The sequence below is a fragment of the Melanotaenia boesemani genome, chromosome 9 (genome assembly GCF_017639745.1).
Source record: "Melanotaenia boesemani isolate fMelBoe1 chromosome 9, fMelBoe1.pri, whole genome shotgun sequence".
In the NCBI taxonomy this organism is placed as follows: domain Eukaryota; kingdom Metazoa; phylum Chordata; class Actinopteri; order Atheriniformes; family Melanotaeniidae; genus Melanotaenia; species Melanotaenia boesemani.
In genome coordinates this window covers 22,963,260-22,978,559 of record NC_055690.1, presented here as the reverse complement: position 1 = coordinate 22,978,559, position 15,300 = coordinate 22,963,260, and the positions used below count along the sequence as shown (strand labels likewise).

The window sequence follows — 15,300 nt, the reverse complement described above, 5'->3', positions numbered from 1 at the left end:
ACAATTTAAAATTGAAAATATTTATGCTGACAGTGTTTTAGTGTTTATGTTTACTATGGAAGAGTAAAGCTGTCACCAAAAGAATAAAAAATAAAATTAAAATAAATAGGACCATATCATGTTATAACGTGAAAATTTTATTGTAAAAACTTGAAACTTATTACGTTATAATGTGTTTTGTTGTGAAAACATGGACTATAAACCATATTCGTCTTTGGATGGGAAAACTATGCATGCTATGGTCAGAGAAATGCCTAATTTACCAAATGGGATTAAGCTGTTCTTCATAGCAAAGATTTGAAGCTTGGAGGACACTGTGATATTGTTGATGTTACAACAGGACTCTTCTTTGTGTCGGAAGCTTAATTGTCCCAGTCCCCTTTATAATTTTCTTTTTTTATTTTCAGATGACAACCATATGCATAATCAGTGGTACATGTTATTAACCAAAAGCAGCACACACACTCTATGGCATATGTGTCAAACTCAAGGCCTGCAGGCCACATTAATTATCTTTGGCCCGCATGATCATATCTATTTACTATTAGAGCTAAATGCACTTCGATGATAGTACAAGTCCCACAATGCACTGTCCGTGCATTAGTGCATCAATGACGTCCGCGAGTATATATCTTGCTTGTTCTCTAGCAGCCTGATGGAGCTATTCACCTTTGTCAACAACCCCTCTCCCCAAAAAATGGCTAAACGAGAGTTGGACTTTGTATACAGATGATATGTTTGCGGATGTAAAGGACAAAGCTGTGTGTCTTCTGTGTGGAGACAGTGTGGAGGTGATGAAAGAATCCAACGTAAGAAGACACGTTGAAACGAAGCGCTACGAGACATACAACCATCTGGACAGGAAACAAAGTCTCCAAACGGTAGAAGAGGTAATCCTTTAGGTGGCACGGTTTTTAGTGGGAAACTGTAAATGTGAAAAAAATGTTGAAAAATGTTAAATTTTAACTAGTTTCTAATGGCTGTAATTCATTTGTAATGGCTCATCAAATGTATTTTCATGGCATCACAGATTGGCAGCTATATTAGATTCTATAACTTTAACTATAAACTCAGTATAAACTCAGTATATGTATATATATATATATATACTTTGCCGGACTGGTGTGCATGTGCAACTCTCAGCGGAGATAGGAAAATAAGACCATGTCTCACTCTGTAGTTTTTTTATTTATTTTTTTGTGCATGTGCAACTCTCAGAGATAGAGAAGATGATGTCTCACAATATATATATATATATATATTTATATATATTTCCTTTTGGCTTTTCCCCTCCGGGGTCACCACAGCGAATCATCTGCTTCCATCTGACCCGGTATGGAAGTAGTAGGATGTATTCGCACATTCCTTTGGCACATGTTTTTACGCCGGATGCCATTCCTGACGCAACCCTCTGCATTTGTCTGCATTTATATGTTCCTGTAGAAAACTGACCTTCTATGATGTTTCATTTTTTGTGCATTTTATTTTTCAAATGAGGAAATTATTTTTGGCTGTTTTGTAGAAAATGTTGTCACTTGAAATTACTCAAAAAAAAATAAATAAATAAATAAATAAAATGCATATAGAGTCTAACTTTTTTTACTAAACATCAAACCAGTCCGACCCTCAGCTTGTTCCAATTTTTTCATCTTGGCCCACCATGTATTTGAGTTTGACTTCCCTGCTCTATGGCAACTTAGACATGCATTCACTGTCATGCAGGTACTGTGCTGTTAACAACTGTCCCACATTTCTGTGTGTACAACAATAAATCTGTGCAGAACAATTAATCCTGGACTAAAAGAACTGAAAGGTTTCTGCTTGACAAGAATATTTTCCATGAAATGTATTTTGCTCCAATTTTTCTAGGTCACAATGGCTGCATACAGCAGGCTATTTTGATTGTTGTTCTTATAATAAAATTTATCACATAATGTGATACAGTTCACGTTATTACAATAAAAAATATCACGTTATGATGTGAAAAGATTCCAATTTCTTTTTTCTTTTTTTTGGGTGACAGCTCTACGCTTCTGTAGTTGACAGTGTTTTTTATGCAGGCTGTTTTTTTAAATTGATAATTTTTCTTTCATTATTTTCAGTTTCAGCTGTCTCTCACTGCTCTGCTGTGGAGGGTGGGGGTTCTAGGGGTGAGGCTTAGGAGAGTTCACTTCCACAGCAGTCCTGACCTTCACTGGGGTAACAATATCATTCGCTGAATCTATGGTAGCTGCTAGGTCAGGTAGATCACCTATATGAATGTATATTCTTTTACTGTATAATTTTACTGTATATGTTGGTTTGGTAGAGATGTGCTGGAGAAACTCAATTTAGCTAATGTGTGTTAGCTTGCTAACCTGTAGCCCATTTAAATATCTGGTTTGTGACTTATTTTGCCCCTGAGGAGTTAAAGAACAGTGTCATTGCTGTCTCATAATATGAAAAAGTGGATTCTGCTCTAATGGGGTGTGAAGCTGAATATTCCTGAGCAGCTGGAACCATAAGCATGCTTGCAGATTTGTATCACATACTGGCTAAACTTAGCTTTCCCCAGCACACCTCCGCCAAACCAACATATGGTATGAATCCTAGTTTTTTGACTAAGTGTAGTTATAAAGTAAAAAAGAGACATATCGACAGATAGTTTAGGTGTTCCATCAATATCAGCTGTCAGTATTCTAGCCCCATAAATGAATATATAGCAGACATAACTGAAGATGATGCATTGATGAGTGTGAACTTCATCTGTCCCTTGACCTGAACCCATAGAGTGTGACTTCATACAGAGCGGGATCGATTAGGAAGAGCTGACACTGACAAAAACAAAATCCTAATTATAGATCTTTTAATGAAGGATGAGTTCCTATTTGCTGCGCTTGTTTTATATACATACATATATATATATATGTGTGTATATATATATACATATATATATAAATATATATATATATATGTATATTATAATTAAAGCCTCACAACAGTGAGCTCTGGTTTCGTTTTGGCAAACTCGATGGATGCAAATTTTTGCCTCTTTATCAACGCCAGCCTCCTCCCTCCTCTATGGTGACTCAGATGTAGTTTAAAAATGTGGCGCTTCCTTTCCTCAAAACAAAAGTTGCAGTTGCACCATCACAACCATAATAATCACACTGGGAAATAAATCTATCTGCAAAGACTGGATTTTTCTGTGTGTTAGTCAGTCGAGACACACTAAGGAGCCCTTAAAGAAATGCCTTATGGAAAGTTAAATTTTTGCCCAAAGAAATGATAATATATGCTGGATTACAGTGCTAGTTTTTACAAAATACATAAATAAACTGTTTGAACTTTTATGTAATATTTTATACATTAGTTGAAATGCAGCTCCAGCTGACCTGCAGTGTTAAGTAACAACTAATTGAATAGCAGATCAGTGTGGATCGATCAGTTTCTTCTTACCGTTCAAAGAAAAGTTTGTTGTGTATTGAGTTATTAAAACAAATAAATAACATGAAACTGACACTCTATTTTGTCTTTGTCATGGCAGGATGATATATATATATATATATATATATATATATACAATTTCATTATTGAAACTTAGTTTTAAAAATAGTAACAGAATCTCACAGAAATACAGAAATGTATTGAAAATAAAAGAATCCTGGGAAATCTCTAAATGTACTTTTCTTTTAAAAATAAGGTTTTGGAAAGTAAAACTAAACCTACAAAAGTAAGCGACAGTTCACAAATTTTGATGACAGAGTAGAAAAAAAGCACTCATGACCTAGAAAGAGAAGACAACTTTTTAACCTTAACATACTCACTGTCTTCTTGTCCTAAGCTCACTCTGATGTCCCATCTCAGCTTTCACTGTCCTAAACACATGTGTAACCAATGAGTTATCATTCCACTGACTACCAGGGAACCCCTAACAGCACTTCCCAAATCGTAATGTCAGGTGTAAAAAAATAATCCTGATTGTCATATAAAACCTGATTTAGAATGCCAAATACACTTTCTTTTGCAGACTGCAAGTCCAAATATGACAAGATGAGAGAAATATCTGGGTTTGGGATGAATTTGTAACTTCATATTTCCAAATTTGCTGTAAAGTGATACTTTCTAGACTTGTTTTTATAAGTAAAGTCTGGATTTGTATTTAGTCCTTCATTTAGTTTTTACTTGTGGAGTTCTGTCAGGGAAACTCACTGCAAAGAATGCCCCGTTTAGAATTTCTTCTGAAAACTGGCAGCAGCACTGATAAGGATGAAACTGGCATTAGTTCAGTTTGCCCTTTAAATTTCTTGCATCAGTCCCCCATGTCTGTATTTTAATGAAAGGTTAATTATAGTGCGGATTGTTGGTTTTACATTAGTAATGTGCACACCCTACAAACTGTTCACTTGATAATTGTTTATTGTATTATAAACATAAGAGAAGTTTGCAAATTTCCAGGCTGAATATGTGCAAAACAACGATCCTCTTAGATATATCACAACTACAAGAACATACCACAAAAGATTTGAGCACAACTTACTGTATGCAAGAGGTTTTCATTTTTGTCTATGGCTATATCATATATTCCATATATCACATTATATTCTCTCTATTTTTGGATGAATTCTAAGACTGCACGGTGATATAATTTAAAAATATAGAAATTTATCACTCACTATAAAAGAGACAGGCCTATCATGTCTAGAATTTTTAATGTCTAAGAGTTGTGATGATATACCACTGCTCTTTAAGAGTGAAATCTTTCAGGGGAAAATTTTAAGTTCACAGATACGAGCCTTAGATGTCTGTTCATGAGCCATAGCATAATTTTTAGTCACATGGAAACTAACTAATTACATCACTGACCACCCAGTCTTTCAAGGTAATGAAAAGAAAAAAACAAAACAAAACATATGGTTGGTAATCATGGTCATTTTTAATCATTAAAATCCAGGGATCATGAGTACAGTATGGTCTTTCTTTTGGGACTAACTACAAATAAACAGAACACCACTCCTTTGTAGACCATTAAACATGTTTAATCCAGTTGGCTGGCAAGAGTCAAAGCAATTACAGAGTGCCAGGGGCTTCCAAGGTGTGTTAAGAGATACTGCAGTCTGTGATGAGACACTTGGGCTTTTTACTTACATAGTATGAGCTCAGCATGGACTGAAAATCAAAGCTTAGCTAAAGTCTAAGATTTCCACCTCAGTGTCATCATTCTTGTATTTATTTTCTCTAATGGTGCCCTACCTTTGTGCAACAGCCTGTTATTTTTCTGTGTTGACTGGAGCACTTTGCTGCTGAATATTAGACCATATCAGGATCAAGCTACATGTTTATGTCAAAAGAGGTCATAGGATGATCTGCTGGGTAGATGAGGCAGGTTTGTTTGGGCACTTTATTGTACCAAAAGGAGCAGATGAGTCCGATGCAATGCATGCATTTTTTTTAGTTAGTTTTATCCTGACCTGTAACTTTAATCAGTACTTTTTAAAAGTTACTAGTAGAATTTGAAAGTGGATTTAACCAGTTAAAAGGAGTTTTATTCGCCTACTTATTGGACTCTATTTCTGTGACACAGTTAGGATCGAGATGATCCACAGGGCCTCAAAGTTAAGTCTGCTCCTCTGCTTTCGAAGGAGCCAGATAATGAATTTTGGCACTAGGCAGGGATACCAAACCCCTCATATGCATCCACTTGGATATACACCGGCCATGGCTGACTGAGAGAACAGCCCACTTCAGCCCCAGGGCGTGCTGCAGAGACATGCTGGAAGGGTTTCCAGCTGGCAAGAGAGCTCAGCAGGATTCCCCAAAAGGGGGCAGTGGATGCAGGGAAAAATATGGCTCTTGCTTTTCTTATTGGCAACTCAAACATGAGGTGAACAACACAAAGAAAGGTGTGAAATCATGTGCTGTCAGCTTGATTCATAAAGGTCAGAGATAAATATACACATGCTCATATTTGCCTATTTTAATAGAATCTCACTGCATAGCTTTCATGGTATATTTGAACATACTGACAGTCTACAGAGGGATTTCTTTTGATCTGAACATTAAACCTCCTCCAGAAGCGCAGCTCTCTTGTCAACAAAATTCCATGAAATTCAACAGAGAAAGAGAGAGAAAAAAATTAACCTGCAAAGTCAGCCAATTAAACATCTATGGCTTGACAGCAATGTTCAACATAAGCAGTTAGCTTGCCTAGGCTTAAATATAATAGCAATACAAAACAAAAGAACGCTGTCCCACTCAAATGTTAAATAATGAATATGCTGTGGCTTCCAGGTTAACACAACTGAAATAGTTGTGATAAAATTTTAACGGTCACAGCAATAGGCAATGAGCCATGTTCATTGACCCTGGACATTCAAAGTGTTGATTTGACATTTAAAGTGTGAGTACTTTAATAAAAAAATCATTTCCAAGGTTAGGGTTAAAGGTTAGTGCTGGCACTTTGTTTTTTTGTGTTTATGGCAATTAATTCTGCCCTCTTATCTGCAGTACATTTGCCTGAAGGTTATTAACCTTTGTGCCCTCCTCAAATTTGGCACCCTCTTCTGACCTTCGTGGCCAAAGGTGTTCACACAGAAAAACAGCTATAAAATAAAAAAAATAATTCAAATTTTTTTTTCAACTTTTTCATTTTACAAGTTATTTAAACAACTTTTGTCCTGCTGAACACTCCCAAAATTCAATCCTTTTTTAAGAACTCTTTAAATGCCAGTTTGAATATTTGAATTACTGCCTCATTCATTTAAAAAAAAGCACAAAAACTGAATTTTTTTTCATATAATAAATATTAGAGGGACAAGACTTTGGTGGTTATTAGACACGTGGTATTTCTGAGGACAGAATTTTTTTTTGCTATTTTGTTTTTTTTTCTTCCTTTTTACAGTGTTATAGTGTTAAATGTGCATCATACAAATGGGCGGCACCATTTTTTGTCACATAAACACATGGGAATCTCTCGGTTTTTCTCGTTAATCCCATCTTTTCCAGATTGTGCATGTTAGAGGAAAGGCACACCCACATTTAATGTTTTCAGTGTCAACAGGTGACACAAGAAGTGCTTCTTTAGCTGTGAGAAAAAGCAACATTTGTTCAAATTCCAAAAGAAAACAACTGCTAGACAGCAAAGCATGGAGTTTGTTTTTGGGAGCATGAAAGTCTTAGCTAATAGCATCATTAGCTTATCTATTTCTTGGCAGCAGATGTTTTGCACCTCTGTTGGCATTGTGGTAAATTTGCCACATGTACACCTATTAACAGAAGCAAGTACAAATTTATATGATGACTGAAAGAGGGCGAACAATGTTATATACAGATCCTGTATGTCCTGCTGCATTCCTTCCTGCGGGTTGCTGAGTTGTTCACTCTTGTTTTGTCTGATTCAGGTTCGAACATGTACGGTATGTTTAGTGTTGACATTGTTTACTTAGTATTTATATTACTTCATTTTGTTTATGAGTGTTTCTATGCCGAAAACAGTGCACGCTCAGCAGTTGACCAATCAAAGGCAGCCCACATCAGGGGGAGGCGGGTCTCAGAGTGCAAGAGTCTTATTCTCGATTTGATTTGATTCACAACAGCCTATTTCGACTCAATTTTGATTAAATCTAATTCGATTCTAAATCAATTCATTAAAAGCTAATTGTTTAACACCCGCTAATTTCTTAAATATTAAATACATTCTCAGATAACTATTTTCATTAAATACTGAGTGCATTTACTTGACCATCAAAATGAGTTATCTTGGAGTATTAAGATTACTGTAATAATCTGATCTGACACATCTACATGCATTTCTGTAATACCAGAACAATACAGTGTTTCCCTTGATTGACAGTCAGAAATGCTGTGATAAAAAAAAAAAAATCCTGAGAACAGAAAAAAAAGAAAAACTTTTTAAAGAAACAGTTTTATTCAGTGGAGTCCATCTAAATATTCATCAAGTTCAGATCTCAGATAACATGATGTTAATAAAACCTACAAAGAATATTGTATCAATTTTAAGCTGTAATATGATTCAGGAATTTCTGTTATGATGTGGATTCAGCTTGTTCAGCTGCACACATTCCCGTGATGACCATGACATTATCGGCATAACAAAAAAGCACTAAGACCTGTATAATGCGACAATGATAAAAAATCTCACTACTATTGTTAAAAGCAGGTAGAAGGATTCATAATTCTGTTATCACTAGGTGTATATGTTTCCAGGTGCAATGTGTTTTAAATAAGGTATGCATGAAGCCAGGATATAACCTTCTTTGTGCCATATCTTTAAGTCATTATGCTAAATTAGACTATAATTTGAACAGATACAGTGTGTGAAACATAACAGCGTTATTGTCTCTGAGCACAAATATTGTATGTTTGAACCTGCTTGACTTGTGTCTGTACATGTGTGTTTGTTTCCACACCAGCTCCAGTCCAAAGTATGCATGTTGCATTAATATGTAATTCTATGTTGGCTTTAGGTTGGGGTGTGCATGGCTGTCTCTTTCTCGGTGTTAGTCCTGTAAGGCACTAGAAACCTGTCCACAGTGTACCTGCCTCTTGCCCTGTGGGAGTTGGGATAGGGTTCAGCCCCCCCCCCCAACTCTCCACAGGATGGAATGGGAAAGCTGATGAATGGATGCACACTCTGTCCGCACTACTCTTTCAAACTAAGCAGTACAGTAGCTCTTCCACTCCACAACTGATGTTTTATTGATCTTTGTAGGAAATTGGCTCTCCACATGTCTCCCCACCTCCCAGAGATCAAAATTCATGGTGAGCCATGGACATAGCAGGTAGTGCCTCAGACACCTCCTGAAGTCCTGTTTAGCAGCTGCTGCTCCCACAGAAACATAAACTGAAATAAGTGAGCAATTGAAATATAGAGGGGAAAAAAACAAACACAACAAAACTTAAAGAGTGAAAAGTTTTCAGTCTATTTTGTGACAGAAAAATGACATTACATCTTATTGCTTGAGGACTAATCTTTGCAGCTGGTCTACGGTATAATCTGGATTTTCATATTGGGACATTACCCCAACATATCAGGAGAATGGATGACATTAATGAAATAAAGTCATGGCATCATGTCATCTTTCTTTCAAGGAATGGTTTATCTACTGCTATAAGCGAAAATGTTGATCCCTGGCCTGTTTCAGCCCGAAACTCTGTAAATAGAACTGGAAAAAAAAATAAATAAATAAATAAAATAAAAAACAATGCATTTATCCATCCGACATACACGTGTTTTCCTGTTTTGTTTTGTTTTTGGTTTGGAGGGACGCTGAATAAACCAAAGACTATGATTCATTCCATGGAGGGAAATCTTGAAGTTAGACTCCTCCAGGCTGTTCGGCAAGGATTCACTTTTACTAAGATGCACACATGGCAAGATCAGCTGCCAAAACCCAAAGAAAAGCAGCTCAGATTACAACAGAGAAAGAGGGAGAGTAACTGAGGTCTCTGCTGACTGCTATAACACCTCAGAATTTTTACACATTATAAGTGGTATATTACAGCTCGAAACACCACATAACTAAGTTTTACATTCATTCTGCCACCTGGGAACCACACTTTTATTATTTTTTTAAGCTTACTCTTAAATGGGGTGAATAAATAAACATGATGGAAAGCCCGATGACAGACAGCACAGTGGATTATGGAAACTGAAACTACTGAACAATTGATTATACAAAAGTTTGCTCTTAACAGAGCTCGGACACGACCCCTGTGTGCCTTTGTAAGCCAAGTTTTTTTTTTTTTTTTTTTTTTTTTTTCATTTTATGTCTGTATTTAGTCACTGAACTAAAGCTGAACCTGGATTTATATTTTATTGATAGATGAAGTATTCCACCCCTCCCAAGGGTAAAAACAGTAAACTAAATTGAGTTATATGAGCAGCTGGATGGAAATCTATCTTTAGATTAGGAATTGTTAGAAAATACAGCTCACTGATTCAGTGTCCATTATTTTCTGCATCATTCTGAGCAGTTTATTTATTTATTACTATTTAATTTTGTTCTTTCTTTGTGATCTATTTCACATCAAGTTTCAAGTTGGGTTAGGGCTTGCATAGTCCAGGTAACGTTCAAATACCAATGCAGTCTCTTTCCCAAATGTGTATAACTACTCTTACATACATACTAGATCTGTCTATTTTTTTTAATCACAACATGCCTTTTGTTTTACATTATGTAAAAATCTTATAAAATCTATGGCATGCCCTGGATGTGAGTGGATAGAAAGTGGCATTGCACTTTGCACTGTTACGCAATAGAACAGAGTCTCAGTTCCATTCAACCCCAAATCATCCAATGACCACTTATTTGTTAACTTCACTGTGTTACTGGTAAGGGTTAGAGAAAACAACAACAACAAAAACATAGTTACCCTTAAATATTATTAAATACTTGTCAGCCCAATTATAGTACTTTTTGGAAATGTGAAAATATTTATACCTTGTAAATAAGAAACGAAATGACATTGTGCATCCCATTCACAATAAATTATTTGGATTTCACGACATCCCAGTACGAACTTAATAAAACCAGTGGTTGACAGTTCTCATTCAGCTTTAATCTACTCTCTAAGCAGGTCACAGATATAAAATTGTTTTTCAGCAGTATTTATCATTTAAAATAGTTGAAGTGGAACTGGCTCTATCCAGACTATTAGAATAAACTCAGTCCGCTGTGAGTCACTTTCTCTAATATTGCACTCTGTCGGTCTTTCTAAAATTATCTCTATGATGCAGAGCAGTTAACCAATCTAAGAATGTCTTATGTCTCTCTAAACTAGAGAAGTTAGTGACCCCAAAACTAATCTCTCTGCCTCCCATTTCCTCCTCCCTCCTATCCCATCACCATAGCAAACAGGAAGAGATAATCTGAGGAGAGATTAAATTGAGATTAGTTGTGTCTCCTGTATGTTGTGTGCATGTCCTGTGGAAAAGCTAAATTCACTCATGACATGGTCAGATGACGAATGCAGGCATGAAAGAAGGCATGCAGAGATGGAGTTAAGATAAAGAAACAGGTGGGTGGATCTGGAGACAACCTGACAACAAGAGAAAAATACACAGGGATGTGCAAGACAGACACTAATGCATAGTCCTGCCCTGGTTGTCAGTTTGACTGACTACCATTTAAATAGAAATAGTTTCCTCCAGACTGCTTATTTTTCACATGTGCTCTGAATAACTCGACATTGTGCTTTCAAACAGTTATTAATCTTCAGGTGGCCTTGAATGATGCACGATAACCCATTTATTTACTATATCTAATTCCATGCATGCATATTTTATATAGCTCATGCTTTGCTCTAACATACATCAATAAACCATTGCCAGCCACCCTGAAATAGCATCATCCATTCAGTGACTAGTAAAGTTCAAACAGAGGTGAATGAAATGGTTATCTGTGCCAATGTCACTGATGAGTCAATCCACATTAAATACGATTTCCGTATCGTTATCATCATCAAAGACCACCATTTCTGTTATCAATTACTTTCATTGCATTGTGTGAAGCTACCAGTAGAGTTCTACAGTAATCTCTAGCTTATCTTAATCTCACATGAAAATGATACAAATGAGTTGCAACTCAACAGCTTAATTCATACAATGGAAACACAGGTTGCATTGAAAAATTCTGTATCAGCAGGTAATGCTTTGATGATTTAATCTGTGCAGAATGTCTTCTTGATCACAAGTGAAGTGACTTCTGTTCTTAAACTATTTCTGACCAGACAGCCTGGCTTGCATCACTGAAAAAAATATTTGTTCCTTTGTTGTTGTAAAATGTTCAGGTTTCAGGTTTTTATCACAACCTTGTGTTTTCTGAGTGAGCATGTTGTAAAAGTGTGTGGTTTTCTCCACTGCCTATCCTAGAGCCTAGAGTGTCTGAACCAAGCTGAATGTAATACATCAAGTGTTGACTTTTAATGAAATAAAAATGATGTAGGTGGGGTGGACACTGTGGTAAAAATGCTCCTGTGGCTGTAACAACAGACAACATGCCAAAGCAAAGAGGAAAAAAAGAAAAACTCAAAAAAGCCATCATTCTAAAGTAAACATGGCTTTTGAAACATCTATCTTAGAAAGCTTTTTGTGTTGAAAACCAAATATTAAACAAAGCAACACACACCTGCAATGGCTGACAATATCACCTCACAGCAGAAAGTTTGAACCTGATGATCAGCTGAAGCTGACATATTCTCACTATGCCTGTGTACTGTTTTCTGCAGGTGTTCAGACATTCTCCGACACTGACATATGCAACTCGAGCTATGTAGAGATGCTTAATTGGCTTATCACTTTGTCAGCTGTACAAATGATAGGCCACATGACCTGTGTCCAGTGTCAGCTAAAAATAAAGCTACAGAAGCATTAACCCATTAAAACTTGGCAACAGTGTTACCAAGTCTTTCTCTCACAGCCTCTAAAAGATCTAAAACATCTCTCTTTCACCTGAAAATCCTGAGGTGGACTATTTTACCTTTAAAATCCCCATTTCTTTAGTCCTGTTATGGTGGTCTGCCGTGGCTGCATAACATACACACGATATGTAATTATGGTTTCCAGAAAAACAAAATGACTACATGCAAGAGAGAGCGTGGAGTCTATGTCTCCATATGTATTAAACTACTAACTCTAAAATAAGCTGACTTCTATGCTACTTCAGTCAACTTGTAAACCAACAAACCAACAACTAGGTAAGCTTAAATTCACTAAATCCCTTTTCTGCCTTATTCTGATGCTCAGATTGAACTTCAGCAAGTCTTTTTGACCACGTCTAAATAGCCTAAATAGATTGAGTTGATTAGCTATTTGCATACCTAATAAAGTGGCCAGTGAGTGTACATCTGAGAAGGAACACTTAGCACGGGACCATTGAACAATCATTGATATACAGCTAAGGCCAATTAGCCTGTCCTTTTAAATGAAAAAAAAGAGAATCTCTTCAAATCCACACATATACAAATGTGTTCCTGGAGAACAAGCAAATAATGTGCAAGGACAATGACACACACAAACACACACACACACACAATCACACACAGTGCGACAGTCATAGCCATGCAGGGGAAAATGTCAGTCCCTTTGTCAAACAGAAGAGCCTGACAGAATCAATTAGCAGGCAGGGAGAATGGAGAATACTGGATTCAATTAAACTGACAGCTTTCCCCATAGGCACACCACTCACTGGGCCATTATTCAACCAAATTGTGTGTTTGAAAGAGACAGAAATGAAAAAGATGTGTATGTGTGTGTGTGTGTATTTATCAAGAGGATGAACTAATTTCTCTCCATCCACCCAGGGTCACCTAGCTCTGTTGAGGATTTAGACCCACAAATATTCTCCAAATCTAATCCCTCCTTTAAATCTCCTCACCAAACCTCCATGCCCAAATCTCAAGTAGCAGCTTTGGTGTCAGTGCGGCTGATTCACAGGCTAGATTAGCATTAGAAGGAAAATGGCTTGTTGACATTGACTTTATAAGAAGATCCTGCAAGGAAATGTTTCCATCAGTCTTCATTATGGCCAAATTTACATGACTGGCAGGAAGGTTGTTAGGGGGATTTGTGGCCCAGAGGCAGCTATAGAAGCATAGCAGTTAAATTAAGGGGCATTCACCCCTGGAGAAAACATGTAACTTCAAACTTAATAAGATGGATGTATCTTTGGATAAAAAGAGATATGATATATATTGTACAGTGTGTTTAAATGAAAGAACACAGCAGTTGAGTCAGGGTAGGTGTGTGGGAGTTGCATTTATTTTTGTTTTTATTGTGTGCTCAACATTTCATTCTGTCCATCTGTGAGGCAGAGTATTGTTGTGAATGTTAGTTATGTGCTGCTATTTATTCTCAATGTATAATTGTCTTGGTGGTGGCTAATGTGTGCCTATGTCTGGTGATTTTAATAAACACATTACATCTCTAAAAGGATTTCTTTTAGGGAAATATGCAATCAAATGTGGCATTTATAAAAAAAAAAAATAAATAAATAAATAATAATAATAATAATAATAATAAAAATTATTATCATTATTATTTAAAAAGAAAAGTTTATTCCATTATGAGCAAACAACACACCCTGAACACATATAAAGTCCTCCTGAAATTCAGACTACCCAATTCAAAACCCATATCTTAAATGTCCAGGTTACAGGACAGATGCTAAAATGCTGATATGTTTTATGAGGTAGAAATTCAAAAGATTTGGCCCCAACCCCCTACAAAAAGCAATCAAACCTCATTGACGGTAGTACCTTTGTACAGATTTTTAGAAACAAATGTTTAACTCCCAATTCCCAACCCAGAGCTAATGCAGACATATGTCTCTTTAATAGCACTCAAACTAGAAACTCATTATATGTAACTATTTAACTCTTTGCAAACAGCACTAAAAACTTGACCATAAATTAGAATTGTATTAGTAATCAGTACTGTGCCATACTATCTCATGTTGGGTATGTTTATATGCAGACCTCTCTAATCTGCTGATCAGGATCACAAATATAAAGGCTGAGAGAGGAGCTGAAAGCAGCACTAGTAGGATATTTTTTAGTGTGCAGGTTGCATGACCTTAGCAATTTTAAGCTTAGTTTGATTACTACTTCATACTGGAAGAAGGGGTTTAGTTATGGTTACTTTCACTTGAGAGAGGGATGATTTTTCTTTTCTTCTGTTACCTTCTCCTAGACTCATTTTCACATGTAATTCATTGCTGCTACTCCTAGAATATTTCAAAAAGGAGGGATCCCTGAGCTTTTTCTGCAAATGTAACAATCATGATTAAAAGGCTGTTTTTTCTACACATGAAAAAGAACAATTATTTGGACATTCTATTCAAATCCAAAGTCTGCCATCTGTTTAATATAACATAGTGACTGAAATTGACCTAGAGACTTACTTTAAAAGCTATCATGCTGAGGACCCCTTTGGCCAATGAGTCACCAGTAACATTTAGGTTCAATACAAAAGCTTTGTAACCCAACAGTGGTCTTTAGAGTCCAAGCTTAGAAAACGAATCAGTTTGCTGTTATTCATCGATTTTGCTTATCTACTCCTAAGTCGTAACATCTATTTACCGTTATGTCAAAATATGTGAAAAAGGCACAGCGTCACTCTGATACGATGTAATTCATACGCAGCCTAAGCTGAACACAGTGCACACATGCTTTTTTCCTGACTTTCTTTCCTAATTTTAGGTCCTGTGAGGGAAATTTTTAAATGAAAATATGAAAATGAAATAATCCAGAGGAACATCACAAAGGACCCTCATAAACATATGTTTAAAATCACAAGCTTTC

At 36.2% G+C, this 15,300-nt stretch overlaps 1 protein-coding gene across 2 annotated transcripts in view; it reads right to left on the bottom strand.

Annotated features, from left to right (window-relative positions):
• zgc:172282 (leucine-rich repeat and fibronectin type III domain-containing protein 1-like protein) overlaps positions 1-15,300 on the bottom strand; it is a 181,652-nt gene that overhangs the window by 38,012 nt on the left and 128,340 nt on the right. The gene's annotated exons all lie outside the window — the stretch shown is intronic.